We start from the raw sequence: 25968 nt of genomic DNA on the forward strand, positions 1-25968 counted from the left end.
CTCTCATGGGACTTGTTAAGCCCCTCCTAATTTTTAGCTGGAGGGGTTTCTGCACTAGCTATTTCCATCCCTCCAGTGGCTGCACAGCTCACCCTGTACTGCCTGACATGGGACCACAAAGTAGGACTATACACTTCCCCCAGACCCAGCAGCATGAGCTGTGCAGGCACGTGGGTACTTCTACATCACACCACGCTTTCTCCAGCCTGTAACCTTTCTCCAAGCAAAGGACTCTAACAGCACGTCAAAACTGGTACTGAGGCGTCCTGACAGCAGCACTTCGGCACAGCCTTTAATAATGGCGCTCGGACAGTAGACATGCAGGCTTTGCCTTGTGAAACAGTCAAGGCAATCCTTGCTGACGGATACAGCAGTGCCTCAGTATGAGCCCTGGCAGGATTTCCTCCTGGCGCAGGGGCTTCGCCATCAGGACAGCCAAGGCTGCCCCTAGAGTAAGCAAAAGGAAGCTTGAGTACCCACGTAGTGAGGGCTGCATACGTGGTCCGCAGTGTCAGCGGTACCAGGTTGCCCAAATAAATGTTTCCTAGCCTGAGGTGAGGTTTCCTCCAGTAGTCTAAGTGTGTATGTGTGTGGACGTGTCAATGCCTTAACCCTCAGCATGTCTCTCGCACACATGCACTTGCACGCTCCAGCTGAAAGCCGTAAAGGATGCAAAGCATCAAGCACCTGAGCAGAAATACAGAAAATGTTCCATCCTCGTCCTCTTCCCACCCTTGCAATTAGAGGCTTGTTTCCGCTGTCAGCCAGGGCTGACAGCCTGTGGGCCCCTGCAGGGGCATGGGGGGGTTTGCTTTGGCAGTGCTTGTCCTGCTGCCGCTGCAGTAGGCGTGAAGGCTCTGTGTCCTTCGCTCTGCATTTCCCGGCCTGCCTCGCTGGGCGGTGAGCTCAGAACCGGCAGGCAGGTGGGGCCTGAGCTCTTCTCACCTGAATCAAAGCAGTCACCTTGCTGAGTGGCAGCCTCATGCTCACAAAGCCGCAGTGCCCGTCATTATTTTGGAAAAGACAATTTAGCGAGGCTGACGCACCGATGTTTCAGAAGCCTGAATTGTTTCTGAGCTTTCTAGTGGATCGAGGACTTTGCTAGCTCTAGAAGAGAAAACAGGGCGGGAACAGGGAGTCTTTGGTTCTGCTTCTAACACCGGCTTCCTCTGCAGCCCTGACCAAGTCACCTCGCTTCGACCAGCCGCAGTCCCACATGGTACGCAGGATTCGTGCGGCAGGGACGTGTCAAGTGCTGTTAACGAAAGTAACCTGCGATGGCTGATGAAGAATGTTTGTTGTGTTTTGAACTTCTCAAATACTGATATAAAAGCATGAACAGTACTTTTAAGCAAAAGCTCAAAGCTCCCAGACTGCCCTTAGATTTCCAGCGGCTTTTCCTAAAGACCTGAACAGACTTTTAAATTGTGCACTGCCCCATTCAGCTACCTTTGTACAGGATGGTTGGGCTCCTATACCCTCTTCTCATCTCCCTGCTGTTTTTTTCCTAGAAACAAGAAGTGTTCGAGGGACACAAACTCCTCCTTTTCATCTGCTGGAGGAAGATGAGGGATTGAGCTGAGGACTGTGAGATGGTTTGCAAATAATAGTAGCAGAGAGGCAGCGTTAGTGCAGAATAGTAAGTGGTTAGGTTTGTGCAATTTTTAAAAGCAGTTTGATGACTTTATTCTATTGTTTGTTCTAGTCTTTATTCCCTCTCCTTTTTTCTTTTTTCTTTTTCTTTTTAATTCTAGAGCCACCCAAGCCTGCCTTTCTTTGCTTTTGAAAAACTGCATGTAACTAACACCTTAACTGATTCAATCTTTTTCTGTCTGGTATTGTTTCCTTTTCTGCCTGTTTTCATTCAGTGACTGTTTCCACCATGCAAATTCTGGATATTCAACAGTTTTCAGTGCAAAGCTATTATTCACTCTTCCTTGGTTATAGGGCTTGTTCTCAGTCCAAATATTTGCACTCCCTGAAGGCTGAACTTTACTGGGAATAGACATGGTCCTCCTTTGAACTATAAGAAGAAAAATCTTACTGAACTGTAGCACTATTGTAATTTGTTACCTGTGTTTCAAAGACCTCTGAATTGTTGCTTCCTTGCTTTAAACAAAAAACAAAAATCATTTGAATGACTTTTCTATCCTGGCCCCTCCAGAAGGAAATAGGGTATTAGATTTTGCCAGCTTAAAAACAAACAAACAAAACCAGTTTCAGTGGCAGTTTATGAATCACAATTTCTCTGCACATATTTAGCTGTTTTTCCAATCATTCCTGATGCAAACAAAAAATTGGGACAGCCAGCAGGTACTGAGCAGTTTCTATTCCTTTCCTGAAGTTGCTAAGAAACCACTTTGTGAGGAGCATCACATTTTCCTAGCTGGTCAGCTCCAAAGTGGAATTTTCTCTATTCCCTGGCTTAAACTCACCAAAGGTTTAGATACGGTTTGCTTTGCCAAACCGCAGCAGCAGCAGAGGGTACACAGGGCTCACAGTTATTCCACAGCGAAACAGCTAAACATCGATGCATTTCCCAAAAAGGTCTTTCTGTTATGGTGAGAAAGGGCTGTGGCCAGGCAGGAGCTGTTTCAGAGTCTCTCCTATACATGAGTCAGGACAAAATTGGTGAGGTCACATTTTACAGCTCCTGTCTACGTGAAATTTGGAATACCGAGCCCTGCCTAAAGCACAAAGCGTCATGTCCCACCTGAAGTGTTTCTGTCTGTCCTCTCCCAGTGGCCTGGCTACGCTGCGCTGCGGATGTGGAGCGGGGACACCCCAGCTAGCGAAGGGAAGGCAGCACAAGGCTCTGGAGCAGGCTGGCCGAGAGAGCAAGTGCAGAGCTCTGTCTCTGCTAATTTGCTCCGCAGCTGGAGATGGCGGCAGCCCCTGGGACTGATCCAATGGCCTTTAAGTTGGAGGGAAGGCCCCCGTTTGACCTAGGTGGATGGAAGATTAAATTTGATGTAGGCAAGCGGTGCCCTTATACATTGAAAGGCATGAGAGGCAGGAGGAAATAAAGTACAAGAATTTCAAATGGGGCTGCAAACCCTCTGTTTTTTCTAACGGTTGTGAAGAGTTTTTCCTCCCTGCCCCTTTGGCCTTTAGCATAAGGTATCAGGAAAGTGTTTAAGTTACCATCTAGTGCTTCACTGCTGAAAAAAAGGGGGAGATCCATGCCAAAATCTGGTCGTGAATCTCCAAGATGGAAAAAGTTACTCACAGGAAGGCAGGTTACGTAAAGAAGTGTGTCTCCATGCTCTGTGATCTGGGAACATGAACTGTCAGAATGATGGATGCATGGCTCTCACGAGAAAGCATGCATGCTGCAAACGGGTTATAAATGTCAGGTTTAAAAGTGAGACAGGCAAGGAGGCAAGTTTTGAAATGAGGGACGGGATCAAAACAATTCATGGAGGGAGGAAAAACTATCATATCATAAACCAGAATGCAAAGGTGAGTATTGGGAAAAGAGAGGGAAATGCAAATGCTGAAGAGAGATCAAAAGAGAGATGGAGGGAAAGAGGCTGAGGGGAGATGTGTGTCTTATGTGTAAGGTGGGCAGACCAGGTGTAAGAGCAGACCTGACAGACACATTTTCCAGCTGTTCCAGGCAGAGTCAGGACACTAAAACCACCACAGAGCTTTAGAGTCCCAAACACACCAGGAGAAAGGTGTACATGTTGGATCAGAGGTTAAAAATCAAGGTCGTGGACACAGTGTTCATGCAGTGTCATTCAGAGTTTTTACCTTTATCTTTGCCTTTATGCTGGTGATGTTCTACTCCGTGTTAAGGGAAAGGGCTGTCACAGCTGTCTCCTTTTTAAACCCAGAGGGTTTCCCAGCTTTTAAAACCTCTTTAAAAAACAAGCGGTTTAAAAATGTTTCCCTGTTTTCCAGAGGAAGAGCACTGCAGAACATTGCAACTTTTAGGCTGTAGAGACTTTGATACAAGCTGACCTGCAAAATGATTCATCTTGGGTTTCCTGCTGTTCTCTTTCTGGTAACCCATATTGCAGCCTGCAGAGGGAACTTTCCATTAGGCTGCATATACTGAGTTTCCTGCAGTGGAGGTGTGCTGGTGGAGGCATCTTCACTGAAATCTCTGCCGAGCTGTGAGGGTGTAGTTACTGTCCAGGCAGCATCATACATCAGCATTTGTGAACTCAGCGTTGCCCAGCCTTGATCTCCTAGAGGTCTCTTACCCGATGAGTTGTGATGAACTGGCAGATGAAAAGACTGAGTCACAGTGCAGATAGTCTCAGCCTGACTTGGGGGTCTTCTTGTAGGTCTGAGGAAGTGCAAGCTCAAGCTCTCTGTCTACTCTCAGGCTTCAGCACAGAGATACACAGAGGCTTTTTCAGCCAGGAACGGTTGTCTGAACTGTGAAAGTCTCAGCAGGTTCCCGACTCCTCCCAGCCGCCATTTGGTCCCTTCACAACCCAAGATGTGGGCCTGCAGCAGCAGACCTATTCTATCCTCACAGAGCAGTTATATCTGCCACTAAAAGTTACTTGCATCACTTCACAGAAAAAAGGGTCAAAACACATTACAACCTCATCTTTCCTGAGCACTTTCGCACAGCACTGGAACTGCCAAGGGCCAAGGATGCAGTTATGGGAGCCTCCTTGAGGTTTTTGGGTGGTTTCATTGTTCTCCACCATTCCCAAGTGCTACCTGGCTCTGCATTTTTCCCCAGTATATCCAACACAGCTTTTAAACAGCTTCATCCCATTTATCACTTCTTGTTTCTCTGCCTTCAGGTTGCTTATCAGTTACTGATGCTCCAGGCACTTTCCATTTCTGAACGCTGGGCATCCTCTCCCACTTTCCAACCTGAGCTCTTTCCATCACCTGCCTCCTTCCTGCGCTCTCTCAGCAGCCAGCAGAGCCATACAGCAGAGTTCTCTAAACTTTCCTGTTTGCTGTTCTCTTTGAGCTTCCCAGTAAATCTGCTCCTTTCTGGTCAGACTGCAGTGATATTGACTGCACTGCAGACACACATACTTCACTCAGGTTCCTTAATTAGCTTCATCTTATTTTAGTTTGCATAAACCACGTTCTCTTCTTATTACATAAACTATTTCTTCTCTCTCAACCACTTGCGGTGCTCCATGTAGTCTGGTTCCAAACCAGAGGGCTAAATTTAATCCCCCACTCCCCATTCAGCTTTCTCCATTTACAGTATTTTTTTGGTAATGCTTTTTTTTCCCCCCTTTCTTTTCTTTTCTGCTTTTTTTCCCTCTTTCCAAGAGGCTGGGCTTCCTTTTCTGTCCATAAGCCCTCCTATTTCCCCCTGCCCCCTGGATGCCTGCCTACCTTTACTCTAAAATTCAGAGGAGGATCCAATACATTTAGTTTGCCAGCTCTTCAGGAGGTATCTAAGGAGGCTGACAGGAGTTGGATGGTCTCTCTTGCAGCCAGTGGCAGTTAATGTGGTCTGAAACCCTCTCTCTCTTTTTTGCCATTCACACACAGTACTTACTCTTCAAGCCTGCTGCTGCTGCTGCCACTGCCTGAAAGGACCTGAAATACCACACAGGGAATTTTGCTTTCTTCTGGGGAACCGGGAAAAAAAAGGCAGGAAAACTCATCTGGAGATTGTGAAGAAGACATACAGTAATAGCAAGAAGTGGCAAGCTCTTTCCTTATTAAACGCCGAAAAACACCTAATTTCTCTGCCAGGTGTATGGGACTTAGATTCTCGAAGCACTGCACTGAACTGTTAAAGGTAATGTATTGCACTTTCCTCTGTCGTCTCTCTGTGATATTTTTTCCTTAACTTTTCTTTTTCTTTCCTCAGTGCTCTAAAGATGCAGGCTCTAAATAAGTGGATTGGTTGTTTCCCTGGTGAGCAGTAAGCACAGAAATGTGAGAAAAGTTGTTAACTGATTGATCCCAAGCTTCTCTGCAAAGTTTCTCTTTTGCAAACAGCGCTCCTGTGAGAGACAAGTTTGTCTGGAATGTGTATGATGTGTAAAGGCTGCCAGAAGTGCTCCCGCGCTCGAATGCCACTCAGAGTGATGGTCTTCACCAACAATTGACCCATTAAGGCAAAGCTATAGCCAGAGACAGCAACTGTGTGTCAAGTTTGTTAGTTCACTTGGGGAAGGGAGGGAAAGCAAGCTCTGGCTTTAGAGATTGTATAGCCAATACCAGTGAGTGGGAGAGCAGAGAGGGGGCTATCCCTCTTCTTGCTCCCCAAATGAGCCTCCAAACCATTGGTGTTTCTCTGTGATGGACCTCAGCTGTCACTTGAGTGCTGAACACATTTCTGATCCTGCTTCTGAGCGCTGGGGAAGGAGGCTGTGGTTTTGCTGATTTGTTACAAATGTCCTAAAATGTTGGGGAGGGGGATTTTCATGATTATTGCTTTGAACATTATAATTGTTTTGCTGCAGGGGAGGCAAAGGGAGGTCTCTGAGCTATAGAGATGTTCAGTTCTGGATAGGAGGTGACAAGTGCAGAAAAAGAATGAAAAGAGACTGGTTAGCTGAAGGTTTGACAGTGTGTTCTTGCGTGAGGATCGCAGTGAATGAGTGACTGACAATTGGCAGAGTCTCTTGGGATACTTCCAGTTAGCTGCTCCGGGTGTTACCAGGTACCTGCCCTCTTTCTGAATTGATTCACAGATGAAGCATATTCTTTGTAGTAGTTTGCAGGGAGCTGAGCTTTTCTGCAAAAGCAGATGGAGCAAAAAAGTTTTATTCTTCAAAATCTCTAAGGGGTATTTCTTCTTTTAATTCATTTACTACTTTTTAAGGCTTCATTTAAACCTTGTGCTAAGTAGCAGTCTATCCTCTGTATGTTACGGAAAGCCCACGTTTAAACCTTTCCTTTTGAGTCGTCTAGCCAAGAACTTCAGTTTAAAAAGGTTTTTTTAGTTTTCTAAAATAACTTTTCCAGATGCGGAGAGGGGGGGAATATCCCATGAGGAAATAGTTGGGAGAGAGGAATTGTTTAGCATTGTCACTATTTTGTTTTTTTCTGTGTATAAACTCCAGATAAAGGCTGTTGGCTGGGGAGAGGGGCCGATGACTTGGGGGCTGAGTTTTGTGGTTTTTCCGATCCTGCAGGGGAGGACAATCCCATGCACTTTTGGAAGCTGAGCTATTTGTTTCTTTGCTTTGATTGTTTGACGTTATATTTTCCTGCTTGCTTCAGAGACCGTATCAGCCTGATAGATCAAAGAGGAGATCTTCCCTCTTTCTGAGATGTTTCAAGCTGCTGTCAGACTGCAGAAGAGAGAAACGTTCTCTCCCACCTGAGCTGGACGGGGCAGAGACTGAGGGCTGGAGATGTGCCCGTATGGACTGAGTGCTCTCAGCAGCCTGAATGGCCTTTGAGGGAAAATTCCATCTGTTCCACTTGAACTGCTGTTTAATGTTTCTTATAATCAACTCCACATACAGTAGCTCAGTTTGACAGCAGCACGAGGGCTGCAGAATGGATGGGTAAAGAGAGCTGATGAGATTGGAAATGGAGGAAGTAAAAGAGATGGAGGGAAAAACTGTTAAAGAAAAAAAGGACATTGAATAAAATTTAGCAGGCTGAGCACTGTCAGAGCAAACAGCAGCTCATCCTTGTAAAATATCATCTAGTTAGAGAGATGTTTAGGTGACCTTAGGTCATTAAGGTGTTAAGAAGAGAGGAGGATGGATAGTGTCACTTAAAAGAAAGAAAGAAATGAATGAATGTGTAACTGAAAAGAGAGGCCAGATTGCTGTAGGCGTGTTCAGTGCTCTGATATCACCTGGGAATATATAAAACGGTCAGAATCCCTAGGGACTCCAAAATCCATTCTGTTATTGGTATTTTCTCTCCTGTTCTGTCTGGTGCAGACCCCCATCAAATGTAAATTGCATAGATCCAGTGACTTCATTGCCTTCCCATGCTGACTTCCACCCAGTGAGAACGTGGGCTGGTGGAGGGCCAACTGGTCCCATTTTAAAAATCAACAGGACCTTTCTTTGCTGTCTGAGACATCTTTTCCACTGCCACCCTCCTCCATCTCCTCACTTCTCCCTTTCCCTCTCCAGCGGTGGGAAGGCTGCTCTACCACAAGACATCGCGTCCAACCTTCCCTGAGCTGCTCCTTCCCTCTCTTCCTCCTCCCCCCCTCCGAACGCCACTCCAGCCTCCACGTGTGAAACAAGCCGGGCTGTGTGTGCCGTTCACAGGCAGCTTCCCAGCAGCTGCAACAAAAGCTGTGTTCATAGTGGGTCTGGACCACATACGGAGTCAGAGCGCGACGGCTGCAGAGCAGCCCAGAGCGTTCAGGGCTGTTTAGAGAGTGAAAGAGAGAGAGACGGCAAAGAGAGGGAGCTGTTATATATAAAAAAATACTTGAGCCCAGTGCAACAACGGAAACCTTACAGTTTACTTTTAAAAATTCAGTGCTTCCTTGTGAGAGGGCAGAACAGCTCAGCCTGTGTGTCTGTGGAGCAGATCTGCGGGCTCTGTCTGTATGTACAAGGGAGGGTGTGTGAGTGGCTGCCTCTCCTTCGCTCTCAATGGACTTACAGTATAAATCTAAAGAAGCTTTTTGTTGGCCTCATGAATAGATGGGGGGTTTTGTAGTGTTCACCGTGCAGCTTTTTTAGAGATATTTCACACTGAGATTTTTCCTTTTTGTGCTTTTTGTTGGGCTCTCATTTTTTAATAAAAGTTTCCATTTCTTCCCTGCACGACATTCTGCCTCCCCAAAGACTGCTCAGTAAAGAACAGAGAGGGATAAGGTGGAGGAATGGTGGGAGATACCAGGATCATTTGACTTTAGTACCCCAAAGCCTCCATGTGCTTTGGCTGTTGAAATGCCTGGAGATGTTAAGTAGCAGCGACATGCACTGCCTCACTTAGATTTCCTTCTCCTGTTTTACAAGCCCAACCACTATGTAGCAATCAACTTTAATGATCTAAACTCCAGATGGCTTTAGCCCATTGATTGGGGCAGCTGGAACTGTGTTACTACCCCCTTGATGAGTATAAGAGAGATAATGGGAGGTGAGCATGGTGGTTGTGGAGTGAGGTTCAGGAGTCACTGGGTTTCTATTCCTGCTCTGTAAGTCTTGCTGAAGTGGCCTGTGAGCTGCCACTCACTTGTGGGTTTCTGTGGCTCTGCCTTTCCCTGGGGCTCACTGAGGAGGAGAACTTGCTAAGTTTGGGAGCTGAAGGAGAGGACTGAGCAAAGGCCACAGGAGTGGCTCTGCTGAAAAGAGGAAGCCAGGGATGAAGGAAGGGGAAGAGGAGGCCTCTGATGAACAATTGTCTGGGCTTTCACCTTTTTAGTAGTTCTTTGTGCTAACCAAGACATGACAGTCTGTGCCTCTTTCCAGACTCTAGTGCAAGCCAGAGAAGAGCTGGGTCTTTTGTAGTAGAAGGAACTTCTGGAGACACCTGAAACTAAGTTGGATGATGAGTCCTACCTTGCTGCTCAACTCCCACCTTGGTTGACAGAGATGTCATTGTGCCCTGAGAGTACTGAGGTTTATGCTGGAAAGGAAGTGTGGTTGCTGTAAAAGATTGTGGTGATGGGATGTCCTGGGAAGGTCTACACTGTTTGGTCTGGGAGTTGTACTTGCTGTTGTAGTTAATGAGTCACTATGTGGATTTTGAACAAGAGGATAGCCCTGGTTGCTATCATGTTACTAGTGAATTACAGGAGAGTTAGGGATATTCTTAAGCATTCTGCTGTGTTCAGCTCCTTCCAACACCTATGCAACACCAATCTTCCATGCCCAGCAATGGATAACAGATCCCAGAGGAAAGGCACCTGGTTTAATAGAGATGTGCCCTTTTTTTTGTGTTGCCTGAGGCAGTGTGAGAGGAACCACTTTGTGTCGCACAGACAAAGTGATCAGGACAGGAAATTGTTTCTGGTAGAGTAGGGAAGGAAATGCTCGTAAGTTAGGCCTGAGAGAAGTACAACTGTCCATTAAGCCATGCCCATTAAACCTAGCTTACATTAGTGGGAGAATATGGAATGTAAATACTCATGCTTCAAGACATAAGCTAACCACTAAATGCCTAGTGTTAAAAAGAAACTTCCTCCTCAGCAATTTATTCCATATTTTTTGATGATGAGAACTTTACTCTGAAGCTGGTGATATAGACCTTATCCAAGACAGGATATTGGCCTGGACGCACCATTGGTTTGATCTGGCCTGAATGGACCATTACTTTCATCTGGTCTGGCAATTTCCATGTGTCTTTGGCTTCTGAAGTGCCCTTGGTTAGCACTGGTCAGAGGACTTGCACATTAGCAGTAGTGTAGAAAATGATGGAAGGACAAAAGGAATTGTCTGTGGCCACAGGAAACACAGATTTGGCTTAATAGGCAAGGAATTTAGAGAGGTGTAATCAGACAGTCAAAACTATCCTTAGGGGAAACAAGAAATAACCAAGGAGAAACTCCTGACTGAGGTTAGATCACAGACTGGGGGGGGAGGAATGGGGGAGATAAACAGGTGAAAATGTGATGCTGATCTCTTCCAGCTGGAGCCCTCATTTGTCATTCACACTCTCTCCAGGAGAGGAGCTTCTGTGCAGAAAATCGAATAACCTGTAATTCACAGCAAAACCTGTTACTCCTGTTGGGATCTTGCACAGGTTCAGAGGTAAACACCCTGCCGCAACCCTGGAAATCCCCAGGCCCTTGCACAGGGCAGGGGCAGATTCAGTAGTTCTGCTGGCATAAACCTATTGACTTCAGCGGATTACTCTGGATTAACAGTACTCTGGTACAGCAGCAGTAGATCTAAGTGTAATTAACATTACGTCATCTGTACCAGTTTCAAGGTTGAAATAATCACGTAGTTCACATATTGGAAATTGCAGGATGGCTTTCATATAAATGATTAACTGCTGCTATTACTTACCCCAGGAAAAAAAAATAGTTTCTATGGCGTTTGGTGTATAAATAATACCCTGTACCTCTATAGTGCTTAGCTTCAAAGTAATACCTCAACACTGTACCATAAAGAATACCCTCCTGTTCTGTAATAACTGCTCTGCAAATGATGTCTTTCCTCTGCTGTAAATTATATTGTGCAGTTACATTGCTGCCGTTGCATTCAGTTTGGTTAGTAAATAATACTCTTTCCCTACCACTGTATCTGGAGTTTAAATAATACCCTGTACTCACATAGTACTTGGCATGTAAGTGTCACCCTAATCCTGCATGATACTTTGGAGTGTATAGAATATCTTGCTGCTGTAGAGCAAATTGCAACCTTCCTCTGCAGTACTTGCCCTCTAAGTATTACCCTGCTGTTTTATATGGCACTTATTGTATAATACCCTGTTGCCTTGTAATAATTGATATGTAAGTAATACCCTCAATCTGTGGGCTACTCAGTCTGCTAATACTGCCCATGACACCAACATTAGATGATGCAGCAGGGCTGTGCAGGGGAGGACACTGGACTCCCAGCTCAGCGTGGATGCCCTTTGTCACTGTTACTCGTGCCTTCTCTCAAAGCACAGGGTGCTCAGCAACAGCAGCTGCAGGGCTGGAGCTATCCTGCAAGTATTGCTGCGTGTCAGCAGGGAAAGTGGCCACCCTTTTGCCTGGCTGGCTAATCTATGAGGCAGTCTGGCTCTGCCCCAGAGCCTCCACAGTCCTTGAAGAGATGCATGAGACAGAGGACATAGATGAGTTTTAGCAGCATTGCCAGGTTCACCAAAGGAAGTGTTTTGTTTTATTTTTCTGCCAGGCTTTTCCTTTCCCAATCTAGTTGTCTGGCAGATGTGCAGGGGGTACAGGTGAGGATGATACAAGTTAAAGTGGCCCCTTCTGATTTGGATCATCTTTGTCTACCTTTCTTTGGAATCATATTGGCTATTTAAGTAATGACCCCATGTACCTGAACAAGTGAATATGCATGGTCTTGTCTGTCTAGGGGAACCTTAAAATGCTGTGGGGAGCCAAATGTGTGGCATCCTGCCTCTACCAGAGCATACCTCGCATGGGGATCTTGACCCCTTCTGGTGTCCTTCAAGATCACAAGGCACTTTACCTGAGTTAGGGCAAAGTGTAGTTTGCCCCTTAAAAATCCCCTTCATGCTAGCTAACCACAGATATCACCTTCCAATCTCAACTGTGTAGTTTCTGTGGTTGCTATATGGCAGAGTGAAATGATTCAGTGTCTCCTTTAATGTTGAGAAAGTCCTAAGAGTTAGGTTTGGTAGAGGGCAGAAAGATCTTCGTTACTTCTACCACTCAGTGCTCTCTGAATTTTGGGGGTGTTTTGAAACTCCTGGGTCATTCCTGGCATGTCCCTGAGACTAAAGATATATGTAGTGTTGTACCCATTTCATCTGTATAATTTCTCACATATTGATACACCAATAGGCTTTCATACATTCCTTTACACCTTTCTGAAGCATGGGAACACTGTTTTGGGCTGCTCTGTTTTTGTAGGCAGGTAGGCATGTGGGTTATAGGCATGAGGACCTTGGAGTCTGGGAGACAAGATCTTCATTTCAGTTCATCTGCTAGGCTGCATCTCCAGTGCCATACTTCTACCTCTCACTAACATACCAAAAGTAATTTTAAACTAGCTAGCCCAGGCACCATAACCACTCTAAGATAGCACCAACTTCAGTGTAGATTACAAAACCTGCCTGAGATGCAAGATAAGTTTTGGGGGAAGTTAGTGTTGTCATGGCAAGTGTGCTTAGCCAGGTAGCAGCCAGCTCAGTCTTGTCTACAGTATCTAGCAACATTCCCATTAAAGAAATTAGTGCTAGTGCTCCTCAGTCTTCATCTATGTTCTCCAGTAGAGAAGCCATCTATTTTCCCCCCTCCAAAGATTTTATCTTTTGTCCTTCCTTCTGCCAGCCCCATCAGATGTTCTCCTTTAGGCAAAGCTATGTTGGTAGGCGGAGGTGGTATCTGAGAACAGCTGGGGACACTGGAAAACACAGATGCTTTGAGTAACAAGCCCTTTTTTCCAGCTTTTCTTCAATTCATATCTCCCTTCTGCTCTTCTGGCCAGTTCTGTAAAATTGCCATTGTTGGTTCACTTAAAACTGGCTTCCTACTGCCTTTGAGCACATCGAAGTGATGTAAACCCATGTGCCTGGTGAATATTATGCTCAGCCCTTTCTTTCACAGGTGATAACAGCCCCCTGCTCCCTCTGTAGGCTCTATAGCAGCTCACTTGTTCACAAGCTGCCTGAGAGATGGTGCTTTGGCAGCTTCTGAATCACAGCCTCATGTCAAAGACAAAAGGCTGGGGTTTGCTTGCACTTACAATACAAACATCTTTCTCATACTGCAGTCTCAGCATAATGTTGAAGCTTTACTCATGCCTTAATTACCTATATTGGTGAAATTTTAGAAATGGAAATACACTGGCTGGCACATTCTCTTCAATTCTGGCACAGTTCATTACCATTTTTTTCTGTTTTCCAGCTCAATTGCTCTCTATTCTGCAAATGCAGTTGACTGCTTCTCTGTAGCTATGCAATGCCTCACCCTTCAGAGATGCCTCTTTTCTGTGAAATTAGTGTAATTAGACAATAATACTTTGAATCTGGGAATCAGTGTCATTAGTCACTCAAATAGCTGATTGGATTAATTTACCTTATAAAATTGTCCTTTTCCAACAGTTGCTTTAGGGATTCAAGGCCACATTTTATAAAAGAAGCAAAGTGCCCAAAGATACAGAGAAGCATTTCTGCAAATTTCATTAAGTGCCTAACTCATCTGCTTGCATCTCTGAATTCTGAAATACCTTGGACAACTTAGCAGGTTATCAGATTTTTACTAAACCATTTTAACATCCCCAGATGCATCCATTTGACAGTGTAGTGTGAGACTTTTACCTACTGCAGTTCTGTCAAAATTTGTAATCACCATCTTTTAAGGCTTAGTTTAGAAGCCATCTGTTAGTTTTGTTAATGATCAACAGTGCATCTTTCTCCTCTCCAAAATACTTGCTTAAGCTTTTCATTCTCTTTTACATCATCTTTGCCTTCCATCCATACTCAGCATGGTAGGAATAGGATTGCAGGGAGGCAGCACAGGACTTGTAGTCCAAGAGAAGAGCAAGTCGGAGGTAGCTCTTGAACATCCTCAATACCACAAAAGCCCAGGGGACTTGGGAAGTCCCAGGCACTGACTAGATAGGCCTGGGGTCTGCATGCTCTGCCTTTTGAAGGCCAGAGCCAATATCAGCAGTAGTTTCTCACCTTTCCTGTATACTAGCATTCAAAATCACTAGCTTAAAAGTATGACTCATCTAACCATATTTGCCAGAATGCTCATCCTAATTGTCAGAAAATGTTACTGTTTTGAACATTTAACTGCCAGTTAGTTTTACTGGACATGGCTCCCATTTTGTAGTTTAATTAAGTCCTGGGGATCAATGTGCATTGATGCTGTGATGGCTTTTCAGTTGCAGCTGTGAGGTTACCACAGTCTGTAGATTTTTCTGTTTAACTTCTAAATGCTATATATTATTAAAACCAGTTCTTCCATTATGTGTAAAAGCCGAACAGTTTTCCTTGCTATATTGCCTTATGGAATTAATTCTTCTATCTGAAAGTGGAGTTCTCTACACAGACTTGTGGGATAAAGACTTTTTTGAGAGCTCTCCTTGCTTTCTATTTTGGACTTTTTAGCAGTTACATGACTAGACCAGGTTTTAATACCAGAACTTGGGCTTAACCCTACTAACCTCAGAGATAAATGGCACTGTTTCTACTTACTTCAGTGGAAACTGGATTTGACCACCAGATAACTTACTTGCCTGTCTCACTGGGAGAATTACAAGATTTTTTTTATAGTTTTTGAAATAAGCTTTTAGACCTCGTATAAAACAAACTTTATTTTAGATTTCTCTACAGCTTCTCTTGCTACAGTGTTCCATTTGATTTTTAATATCAGTGTAGCATGTTCCAGTATCCAGTTTAAAGCCTGTATCTCTTCCCTTAATGCCTAAGCATATTTGCTGGTTTGAAACAATTTGCTGGGCAGTTATTTTGCCTACAAGGGGATCTGTGTTGGTGCCTTTCTGTCCCCCCAAAATGTGGGTACTGTTGGTTTTAAACTTTTCCACACACCTCTGGAAAAATAACACTTTCTGTTGCCCTTACAGAATGTTTCACCAAATACTGGGCTACATTTTGGCGCTCTCTCTAAACCACATCTCATGCATAGGAATTTATTTGCCTCTCAGAGAACTTTGTATTCCTATTTAATTGCTGTTTGGGTTTCCTTCATACTTCACTTTCTCTTTTTGAAGGTATGACATATGGACTTTGCTTATTAAACTGTAGATTTGGACTTAACGTCACTGGCTCTCCAAATGTCTGTGGCTTGTGTTAAGGCTAAATTTCTTTCCCTTAGCAGTCTGCACCTCACAGAGATTTTCTATTTCATGTAAGAGCTTTGCTTTTATTCAAGATTCCCATGGCCTCCCCAAATTGACATCTGTGCTCTTCTGGCCTCCCCAAATTGACATTTGTGCTCTTCTGGCTTGGTCAGCCGCATACTTCATAAGATTGTGAGATCTTCAAGGCAGGAACTGTGTCTGTCTGTGGTGGAGTAATACAGTGGAGCCCTGAGATCTGAGCTATAATGAAATGATTATAATATGCATCCACTGCTCCTAGACTGAAACTAATTTTTGAGAGGCTAATTGCCTCTCTGCCTTGCTGTCTTTCAATGTCACATTATTATGGTCTCTAAGTAATATATACTTATGTACTTTCATAAATTCATTATAGACATAGAGCTCTGCATATACGTTACATACAGTCAGGTCAAATTAGGCAAGCAGATTTGGCCAAATAGCAGCATGAGTGGTTTTTGAAAATGGTCAAAGAGTTTGGCTGTTTAAGTGCACTCTTTCTATTCTGCAGGCTAGTTTTACCATGTCTTGGAGGCTATGAAGTGATCCAGTGGGAACAGGGTTTTATGAAAGACACTGAAATCTCCTTTGGAAAAAATCAAAAGGCTGTGATTCATTTTGGGGGTTTAAAATAGGTCTCATTTGATTTAAATACTATTCCTCTATATTTGTTGCTCATGTCAAAAAGTGTGTGTTTGAAGGGTTTTCTTGGGGAAAGTTTGGATTGGCCCAAAATGGAATTCTCTGATTAGCCAGGGAACTGCAACCCCTCTGCCAGTAGTTCCCTCTTTCGTACTGAGGGATCCTGTTATCTCTTCTGCTGGGTAGGTGAATATATTACCCAGAGCCTCGTCTCCACCTTCATAGAGGAGCCATCAGCTATAAAAGGACAACTTTTTTAGGCATCTTTTCCTTCTCTTTTCTCCTTTGCTTTCAAACTTCTAGCCAGCCCATAAAATGGTACTCTAAGCTTTTGAGGTCTCTGATGGATGGTCTCCTCTGTAACAAACCCAACACAAGCTTGTTTGGCTGTAAACTATTTTGTTGTTATCTTCTTTCTTGTCTTGTGGTGTTTTCCATTGTACAGTTTGGCTTGGTTCAAAAGCATCACTATAGCAGGAAAAAATAAGAGGAAGATTTATTTTCTGTCTGTAGTCCCAGTTGATTTCTGCCCAAAAAGAAAAGAACAGTCTGAACCAAAGATGGGAATTACTGTTCAGATAAAGTGACTTGAAAACTGAATAGGAGCAATGGATCAATGTCTCTGTCCAACTGGACTGCTCCTACCAAGGAAAGCTGAGCATCCATTACAGTTCCTAATACTGTGAAATGCCCTTGGAACAACTGGTGCAGGACAGGGCAGCTGAATTCACTTGGAGGTACCTCTGTCCCCCAGAAGGAATGGAGCAATATTAAAAAAAACAGGAACCTTATTGACTAGGCCAGTTAAATTGAGTTAAATATGCACTGTATGTCTTGGCGAAGAGGGAAGAGATCATAGTATGCCAAAGCAGCCTCCTGGCATGTGAAAGGTTTGAGCACACAGAAAAGGAAGGAATTGTACAGGGATGCAGGGCAATGAGGTGCCCCGAAATGGCATTGACTGGAGAGTCATTGAGGATGAATATTAAGGGAAAAAAACTGAAAGAAGAGAGAAACTAGTGAGATTTTTAACAGGGCCTTAAGTCCTCAACACACTGGAAGATTATTAGGCTGCCTGGAAGGGGTTAGCAATGTAACTTTGCAGGTATTTTGATTTGGTGATGTGACTTATATGAAAGACCTCTGAGCTGGCTGCTGTGCTATGGGAATGAGAGATCTGATGTGCAAAAGCTGACAACTTCTGGCACAAAGATGTGTGAGGAGTTTGGGAGCCAGGGATAACTAGAAGCACTGAACACTTCTGTCTCTCTAGCCCATCTCTAGAGAAAATCTAGTGCTGGGAACGAGGATCTCTGGGGACTGTCAGTCCATCTACAGAGCAAAGGGTTTGTACAGCAAGGCAGTAGCCCTGGATACTGCCTCTGCTCACTGCACCCCACCTTCGTGGCTCAGTCCTGGAGGGGAGGCCAAGGGGAACGCATTATCCGTGGGCCATGTGATTTTCTACCACAGCTAAAACTATCAAGAGGGGGATGAATTGAACTGGGGAATTTGGTCTAGGAAGAAATGAAAGAAGATGGTGAAACCTCCTCCTGTTGTCATGTACTTGGCCTTTGCTCAAGTCTTCCTAGAACCAGAGATAGGAGTGAAAAGCAGCTTTTTAATCCTTCCTGTACCATCCACTCCCCTAGATTAGGACAAGCTAGCATGGCTGTCTTATACTCAGGCTAGCTGTCAGTGTTTTGCTGGCAGGGGAATCTGAGAAGTTGGAGAGCCCTCTGCAACACAGCCAGGGCAGCAAAACCCTCATTATAGTTTGAATGTTATATCTACAGTCTCAGTTGATGCTATCTGCTCTCTCCATAAGTTGGAAGGCAAAACTAAACCAGTGTCTCCAGAACTCCGGCTCATCTTACAAATCACAAACAGAGGCAGACAAAATTGAGGAAAACCTACTCTAACACTTTTGGTAAAGACCTTCAGACACAGATGTGAGATCCTTTCCAGCAAGCAGCGAAATCCACACTTGCATTATAGTTGGAGTCCCTTTTTCTCCTAAGAGGCTCTCTCTACTTTGTGGAAGGATCTGCTACCTGCACAAAAAGTTTGTGTGAGTGTTTGATATGCATATGCCTTTCTAAGGATCACAGAGTTTGAGCATTTGGAAACAGGAGAAAATAATCTATTGTTTTTCCACTGAAAATCCTAGTGATCTGCTCAGTAGGAAAAGATCATTTTGTGTTTTGGTTTTTTTAAAAAAAAAAAAAAAAAAAACAACAACTTTAGGCCTAAAGATTGATATGTTCTCACCTAGATTTCAAATCTTGCAAAATAGTTATGACAAGCAGTAATACTAGTTTAGACCCCTGGCACTCCCTCATGAACATCACGCAACAGACTGTCTTCCCCCTTTCCAGCCAGTTGGCAGAAAGGCCCAGGCCCTCTCCCATACCATTTGCCCTTTTGTCTTCTAGGTCACCCCAAAGGGAAGATTGGGTGGAGATTCCACCTTACAAGGAAAACTACATTGTGCATATCTTGAATTTATGAGCAAGAAATTTATTTAGAATGAAAGCTGGGGCTGAAAGAGCCTCCTTTAAGTAAATCTAAGCAGAGTGTTTACACAGCGTCTGGAATTAATGCAGAGAACTTGCAGGTGCCAACTCTGGAAAGAGGAAAATGGTGAATAGGGAGAAGCAGATACTGAGCCTGTAATGAAGCTGGAAGCATTTCTTCCAGGTTAGAGGAAGATTGCTTTTCCTGCTGTTAAGCACCAGGGGCGTATGACACTTGGTAATGCAAAGGCCAGACAGGTGAGCACTTGCATCCTATCTCCTTTTTTCTAAGGTGTGACAGTGTGAGGGTCTTGGTGTCACCAGCTGTATGTTTCCACAACACAGATGGCCTCATCAAAGATCACTGTGCAGAGTGGCACACATAACACAGCAGAGTGTGTGCTTAGCAGGAGCTTGCTGCAGGCTTTGTATTTTATCATGTGCATATTCACATGAAGAAACGTAAATGCAAACCAAGGCTATGACCAAACAATAATACACAGCAAGAGGCAAGTTTTTTGTCCATTGTGAAGCTGGCAGCTGATCTGAAAGACATCTGCTTCAGGATCTCTCTTCCAGTCCTGCCTAGTGCCTTATTAGGTGAACTTTCCCATTTCGTTTCTTAGGGGCATTGTGTTACATCCAAAGTAGTTTTGAGTAGCAGCATAGGAGCAGGTATTAGATTTGGGTAATAACTAGCTGAACTGGTGAAGAGCCAGAGGCTTACATCTCTGAGCCTCTGGTTTTTGTATTGAAACATAGCCCACCACTAAAATTAAAGGCTGCAAGCCAGAGTTTTCGCTGTTCTGCTAGAGGTTCATTCAGCTCCAGGCAGGGACTAAGGAGGATGCTAGTCTCTTAATGGCATACTGCAGAAGAAGACATTTCAGGATCACACACTTGCCTTGAGGCACCACCAGGTCCCTCACAGGTGTTAGGTACTTTTGGAAAACCTTTTGTCCTATGTAAATGCAGTATCAGCCATCCAGATAGTCTAAAGAACCAAATCATCCTAGACAGCCTTATTTTTTTATTATTCAAAGCAAGGCATAGGGGCCTCCAGGGCTCACAGTACAGGATCTGTAGTCAGCTGGGACAGAGTGACTGGCCAGGCAGTCCTAGAGCCTGATGAAGGAGAAGGAGTCATGCTCTGATAAAGCAGCAGAGCAGGTCTGTGTCTGGCTGGGAGGGAGAAGCAGTGAGGGAGTGTGTGCAGGGTGAATCAGGGGTGTTCTGTGATGCTGGAGGGTGACTGTGTCAAAGCAAAAGGGAAGAAAAGCAGATCATCTCCATGAAGTTTCTGCCAGTGCAGAAGCATTGCAGAGGTTTTCTTCCCTGCAGTTGCATTTGTGTCTTGCTCCAGCATCAGGAGCACACCTTTGCAGCTTTTCTTTCCCTGGATAAAATCAGCAAGCATTATTTTTAGGGCTACTTCTCCACACAAATGAGTTCTTGGTCACCTCATAAAACAAATGAAAAGTCAAAATTCCCCACAAGTACAGCCCATACACCATTCTCCCAAAGAGTAGGGGGCCATCTCCCAGCTGGGCTAAATAGCTCCTGTTAGTTAGCGGAGCTTTACCTGTGTCACTAACTTTCTTGGCATCCGCAGAGGATCTGTCTGTCTGTTTAGCTTATGCCTGTCTGGAGCGGGTGAGCATGTGGCGATTTAGAGAGGGTAAATGGTAGGAGCTTGACAAAAAAAGGTTAATGGAAGGAGATTTTTTCCAGTTCTCTCGCTCTTCCCTTTCTCTTGCTCTTTACAGGGTTTAGGTAGCTTGGATTTTAGGTGTGCCAAAGCAACAGCTTTCATTTTTTTTCAGTGTGCTTTATAGTGAGCTAATATATCTGAGCAGAAAATATCGGCATGTGAAGAGCTTGTTCTGTGCTTCCTTGGATCATGACCCAAGCTGCCATCTTCACACCTGACATCCAGGGTTGGTCTGGTTTCTTAGGCACCTTCTTTTGTGTTTTGGTGTTTTTTTTTCTCCCCCCTCCCCCTTCCTGTGTCTAGAGGAGCGTTTCTCAGGGTTGGCAGCAGCTCCAGAAAAACAAGTGTAGATTATTTCCTTTCTCTAGGATATTATTGCTTATCTGTCCCTTACTACCAAATAAGCATCTAACACTTTGAATGCACTCCTAGCATATTAGATGGATATGCAGGGTTTATGTATTGGGTTATTGCCAGTGACGCCATCTGAAGGCTGTAACCCCATTCGTTTACGTGTGCAGGCCTGTCAAATATGACTGTCATATAACAAGGGAAAATGAACACAAGGGTAGCTCAAAAAAGCCTTGTTGCAGCTCCCTGGAGGTGGACCTTCAGCTGATAAAAACATGCATCATTGACAGTGCATTTAAACTGACTCTGGGATAGCTGAGAGTCTGGTTTTCTAAATGCTCCTGGGAGGTGTTGGGAATGGGGATCACAGCATGACCAAACCAGTGCTGCAGACATCAGTAAGTGCAGATGTGCCCTTACAGCAAAGCCTTGCATGTGTCCAAGAGTGAATTACTATTCTGGACTCAAGCTCTGAATTTCAGAGCTGCTGGTGGTTGAATGGACTCTGAGTGGGAAATGGATGCTGGAGAGCTTTGTTTCACTAGATGCTGGCCACTAGCACGCCTTCCTCTTTATGCCTCTGCTGTGCAAGAAACAAGGTGCCTCTACAGCTTCTTGCACCGCGGAGTTCCCTGCTGCCCTCGGAGGGCAGGTCCCAGATTGTGCTAACCCAAGGGACAGTGGAGGGTGCTGAGTGATTGTTGCTCTGAGGTAGCTTACCCAGCAGAAAAGAGATTTCCAAGTTTCATTTATTCTTTGTGGATTAAATTCTTTCCTGCAAGCCAAGAGGTACATCCCAATTACATCCCACTGTGCTTAAAATAGGGTGTGAGGAGGCTTTATGAAGTGCATAATCACTCTCCCATCTCTGGAAGTTAGATGTCTGGTTGCAGCAGTGCTCCAGGCTCCCTTATTAGCTGACCGAGGAACGCTGGCTGAACCCCTCTTTGAAGGTTCTCAACTAAGAAATCTATTTTATAAGGAGATGAATTGCCCTCTAAATGTTTCTTTTGCTCCCCTCTGACTAGAGAGGCTTCTTAAGAGCTTCAGTTAGTCTGAAGGGCTCATTGTTCCTTTGAATTTAGAGGCTATAAGTATGATTTGAGTATGTCTGTTGCTCTCTATATTGAGCATGCACTCAGCCATGGCAGCTCAGGACTTGGTGCTGATTTGGTACCTTGCGCAAAGGACTCCAGCTGTCATCTACTCATCCTAACAGACATTTTTCAATTTCTCTGTCCTTGAAGGGCAGGAAAGTTACTGGTGTGTGTTGCAGGTGACAGTGGTTTTCTTGCACAAAAGCTAGTTTTTGGGTGGCCAGTGGTATGGGATTTTGGTGTTCTCAAGCAGCAAGTCTGCATATTTAGCCTGCATCTGATCTCTAACTCAGAAAATAAACAAAATCATCAAGAAGTGCTGCTGAAGTTAATGGAGATGTAATGTAATACCAATATAAATCAAAGTAGAATGAATTATTTTATGGTAGATACCAGAAAGAGCTAAATGCTTATAAGGCTTTTGGTGTTCAGTAAACCATTTGTTCCAGACCATGTCTGAGCTTGGATCACTAAGTGAACCAGACATCTTAGCAGCTGTTACTAAGAGTTCCTTTAGCATCTTGCTTACTCAATATATGTCCACACATGCTGGGGTATTCTGGCTCTTCCTGTAGCATAAGTGTCTCCTTATAGTAATACAATTAAATAGTCAAATTATAACGGGCTGGAACTCTTGTCGAAAGAAAGGCCATAAAGACACTGAAAATTGAAATAACGTAGAATCCAAATTACAGCTCTGGTTGTCTCTGGTTCGTTGTAGATGGGGAAGAGAGGAGGTCTGGATCACGCATTATTGCTGAGGGATGCACTGATACCAAGCATCAGTGTATATTAGCAGAGCAGGGTCTGATTGTGTTCATGCCTGCAGTAGCAAAGGGTGGGTAAGGACAGGAGCCAGCTGAGGCTCGAGGAGAAGACGGACATTTTTTGTAGTCTTAAACTGTTCTGTCTTGTGCGCTATGCTCTAAGTACGTCTCTGTGCCTTCAGTTTTCTGTCTCCTGTAGCAATCCAAGTGGCTAAGGCTGCATGACTGTCAGTGTGTGGAGGACTACATCCTTTGATGACACAGTATCAGAGCAATTATTGCCATATATCTTTCTGACTGGGGGGAAAACAGGACTCGATTGTTCCAGGGATGGTTTTAGGAAGAGAGCAGGCAGGAGCAGCATCCAAGCTGCTCTCTACATAAAGACCTTACTCTCAGAATGGTTTGGAAGCCAGACAGAATGGAATATTTCTCCTATTTTCTTTACAGCTGAAAAAACACGAAAAATCACAGAAGTGCATTTATTACCATATTTAAATGCCAAAGTTTGTCTTATTTAAAAAAAGAAGAAGTAAAACTGGTTTTGCCCAATCATCCTCCCCCCTCACCCTTCTCTCCCTCCCATTTCCTGGCCTAAGCTGAGTTTTTAACAGAAAAGCTCTCAGTCCTGCACAGAGGCTGGGAATATGCAGAGGGACAATAAGGTATTTGTTCATGGAGATCATAGAGGAATGGGCTGTATTTTTACAGAGGAGAGGAGAAGCCACTCTTTGACTCTGAACTTGGGACATGCTGTCTAAACAGACACAAGAACCCGCCTGATGTCTCTGTACTTGTGTGACTGTCTCCTCAAACCTTCTTCAAAAACTTGGCCCACAGGGCTGGTGCCTAAAAATACTAGTATCGAAATAAGGTGGGATGGAGGTGTCCATCTGCTCTATAGAAACTGAGGTCTGTTTCCTGATGGGGAGTCAATAAAGGATGGAAAACTAATTGAAGAAAGAGAATCCAGGGCTAAAAGAGTAGCGCTGAATTTGACTCTTGTTCAGGGGCCTCTTTATATCCAGAATTTTAACAGAAATGTTGTCTTTGGAAACACCTTTACGCCAATGCATATCTTCTAGTTAATGAGTGGCATTTCACTAGCTGCCAGAAACAATATGCAAGTATATTACAAGTCTTTCAAAACTCAGGAACATGGAAGCTTAAAATGACCTACTTGCCCCCCTCCAAAAAAGACAACAGGATTAAGGGTGAAGAAAATAAATTTAATTACTATAAGGGTGATTAATGTGATACAGAACAAGCAAAGGCCACATGAGAAACTGCAGATGGGACTCAATTAAAAATAAACTAGAACAGAATATGCTTTCCAGCAAGCAAACAAGTTAGAATATGTGGCAAATGGGCCATCTGGCTATTTTCCACTGTACAGTCTTACTGTGTAGGCACTTTGTTGGACTTTCACTGTCATGACTCTTCTTTTTTCTTGCTCTCTTCAGATTCTTCAGTCCTTTGAAAATCTGGGGGCAGATTTGGAAGAACAAGGGATTAAACCTGTCTGCACATGTATGCACACTTCCCTCCATGCACACTTCCCTCCATGCACACTTAGATTCTCAAATAAATGTATTTATATGCAGCCAATATAGGATGGTCTGCACACAACCTGATACATAAGTATGGCCTTAGGCATAAAATAGTGGCAGTAAGTTTAAATGAAAGGGACAGTTGTTGTCTGGGGTGGAAAGCTCCGAAGCCTACCAGCGTTCCCCGATGCTGCCTTTCTTGGAAGGGTAAGAGCTTTTCCTGAATTCCTCCTGGCCCAAGCTGAATTGGAGAAGGCCTTGTTCCTGTCTGCAGCTGGTTAGAGAAGGTAGGATGGCTGGGATTTTTGTGGCAGTTTGGTCAGATTCTTGTTCTTCCAGTCTGTTTGGTACCGTGCACAAGGACAGCTATTCCAACACACACAGGGATACTCGTGACCTCGTATAACTTCTGCCTCCCCCTCTTTGCTCTCCACGAAAGCTGCTCATTCCAGTTGTTCTCCCAACAAGCGCAAATGAAGTTTTGTAAGAAAGTCATTGCAGGACTGGCAGCCGTTTCTGTAGCACGGACCCTGCAGTGAGCATAGTGTAGTCATAGCCCCTTGTGCATAGGACATTCACCTCTGTAGGGTGAACATTCACGCTCAAGCTAGTCAGTGTCCTCCGAGAGTGGAGGGCTGGGTCATCAGTTTTAAGGTATGTCCTGCACGGTATATTTTAGATGTTGCTTTAGAATGAGAGAAAATGTTTCCCCTGTTCCATCAACTAGACAGAATAGATCTCTATCATCCATGCTGTCAATGTCTGCATCTACTTAGACAGATCCCTGTCTTTATTCACTTTCTTCCAGAACTGCTCCTTAAAGCAGCTCTTTGCTTATTGTTGCGCACTCAGACATCCCACTAGAGACAACACAGAGCTGTGAGGTGTTACAGCATGGAATCATTGCAGTAACAGTGGGACACTGGTCAAAGACGTTCTCAGCACAGTGAATAGCAGTCAGAGCTGCATGCAGACTTGAAATTAGATCTCTTTGGTGCACTTAGGGGAGTGAGAAATGGAGATCAGGATTGCAAATGGCACCCTGAGGAGTAGGTTGGGTTTCTTACTGGCAGGGAGTCAAGACTTTGGCAGAATACACCCAAAATGTTGTTTTTATTTGTTTAACCAATGTTAGCAAGGAAAAGTCACTGCCCCTTGGCTTCTGTGGGAGAAGAGAAGGGTTTTTATCCCTATATCTAAGCCAAACTATGAAGATACTGCTGGTCCCAGCTGTTGTCATATGAGGATATTTTTCCTTGTGGAAGATCAGCACAAAGCTTAAACAGGACCAGGAGTACATGCACTTGTCTTAGCTTTTAGGACAAAGTGAATTTTGTCCATTTTGCTCTGTGGTGTCTAACTGGTGCACAGATGATCCTGCTCTACTCCTGCTCTTTGCCAAAGCATGCAGAAATGGAAGTAACAACTGTGTGGGACTCCGAAAAATGCTAGCTTGTTGTAGACATGCACCCTAGAAGTCTTTTCAGCTAGCCAGCTGCTGTTGTATTTAAACGAGAGCCTCTTTCCAGGCTCTAAGATACTTCTGTTCTTCGGTAGGCAGTCTTGACTGAAGGCTGAGTTTATCACATCATGCTTGGGGCTGTTCAGCTTAAACTGATTCTGGCAAAATCCTGAGCCTGCTGAAGGGTACCTGATTTAGGGAGCCTGGAGAAGTGAGAGCTTTTATTTAATTTTAGAATAGGTATAATGACTGCTAGGAGAACTTCTTCTACTCTGATCCCACCAATGTGCCTTCTGCCCTGGAGGACCAACCCCATAGCAGCCTGGGGAAGACATGAGAAACCAACTTCGAGGACTAGCTTTACCTTTGCCCTCCCATTTCTCCTTTTATCCAGAAGATAAGAATGGAGGATATTCACTGGCATGGCATATTTTGAATGATGCAGGTAGAAGTAATCTGAGCCTACCCCAAAGCCTCAGCTCATTTCAGGGAGACAGTTCTTGGTCA

General features: G+C 44.3%; 1 protein-coding gene across 3 annotated transcripts in view; it reads left to right on the forward strand.

The window, feature by feature from the left end:
• The first annotated feature begins 5274 nt into the window (after window positions 1-5274).
• The window catches only part of ACAN (aggrecan), a 55684-nt gene continuing 34990 nt past the window's right edge, over window positions 5275-25968 (forward strand). For 2 of the 3 annotated variants that reach the window (XM_064517232.1, XM_064517234.1), the window contains exon 1: window positions 5275-5737. The gene's annotated coding sequence lies outside the window, so the exon portion shown is untranslated. The remainder of the gene's footprint in view (window positions 5738-25968) is intronic. The other variant, XM_064517233.1, reaches the window with a different exon arrangement.

The sequence above is a fragment of the Dromaius novaehollandiae genome, chromosome 10, assembly GCF_036370855.1.
Source record: "Dromaius novaehollandiae isolate bDroNov1 chromosome 10, bDroNov1.hap1, whole genome shotgun sequence".
NCBI classification, from domain to species: domain Eukaryota; kingdom Metazoa; phylum Chordata; class Aves; order Casuariiformes; family Dromaiidae; genus Dromaius; species Dromaius novaehollandiae.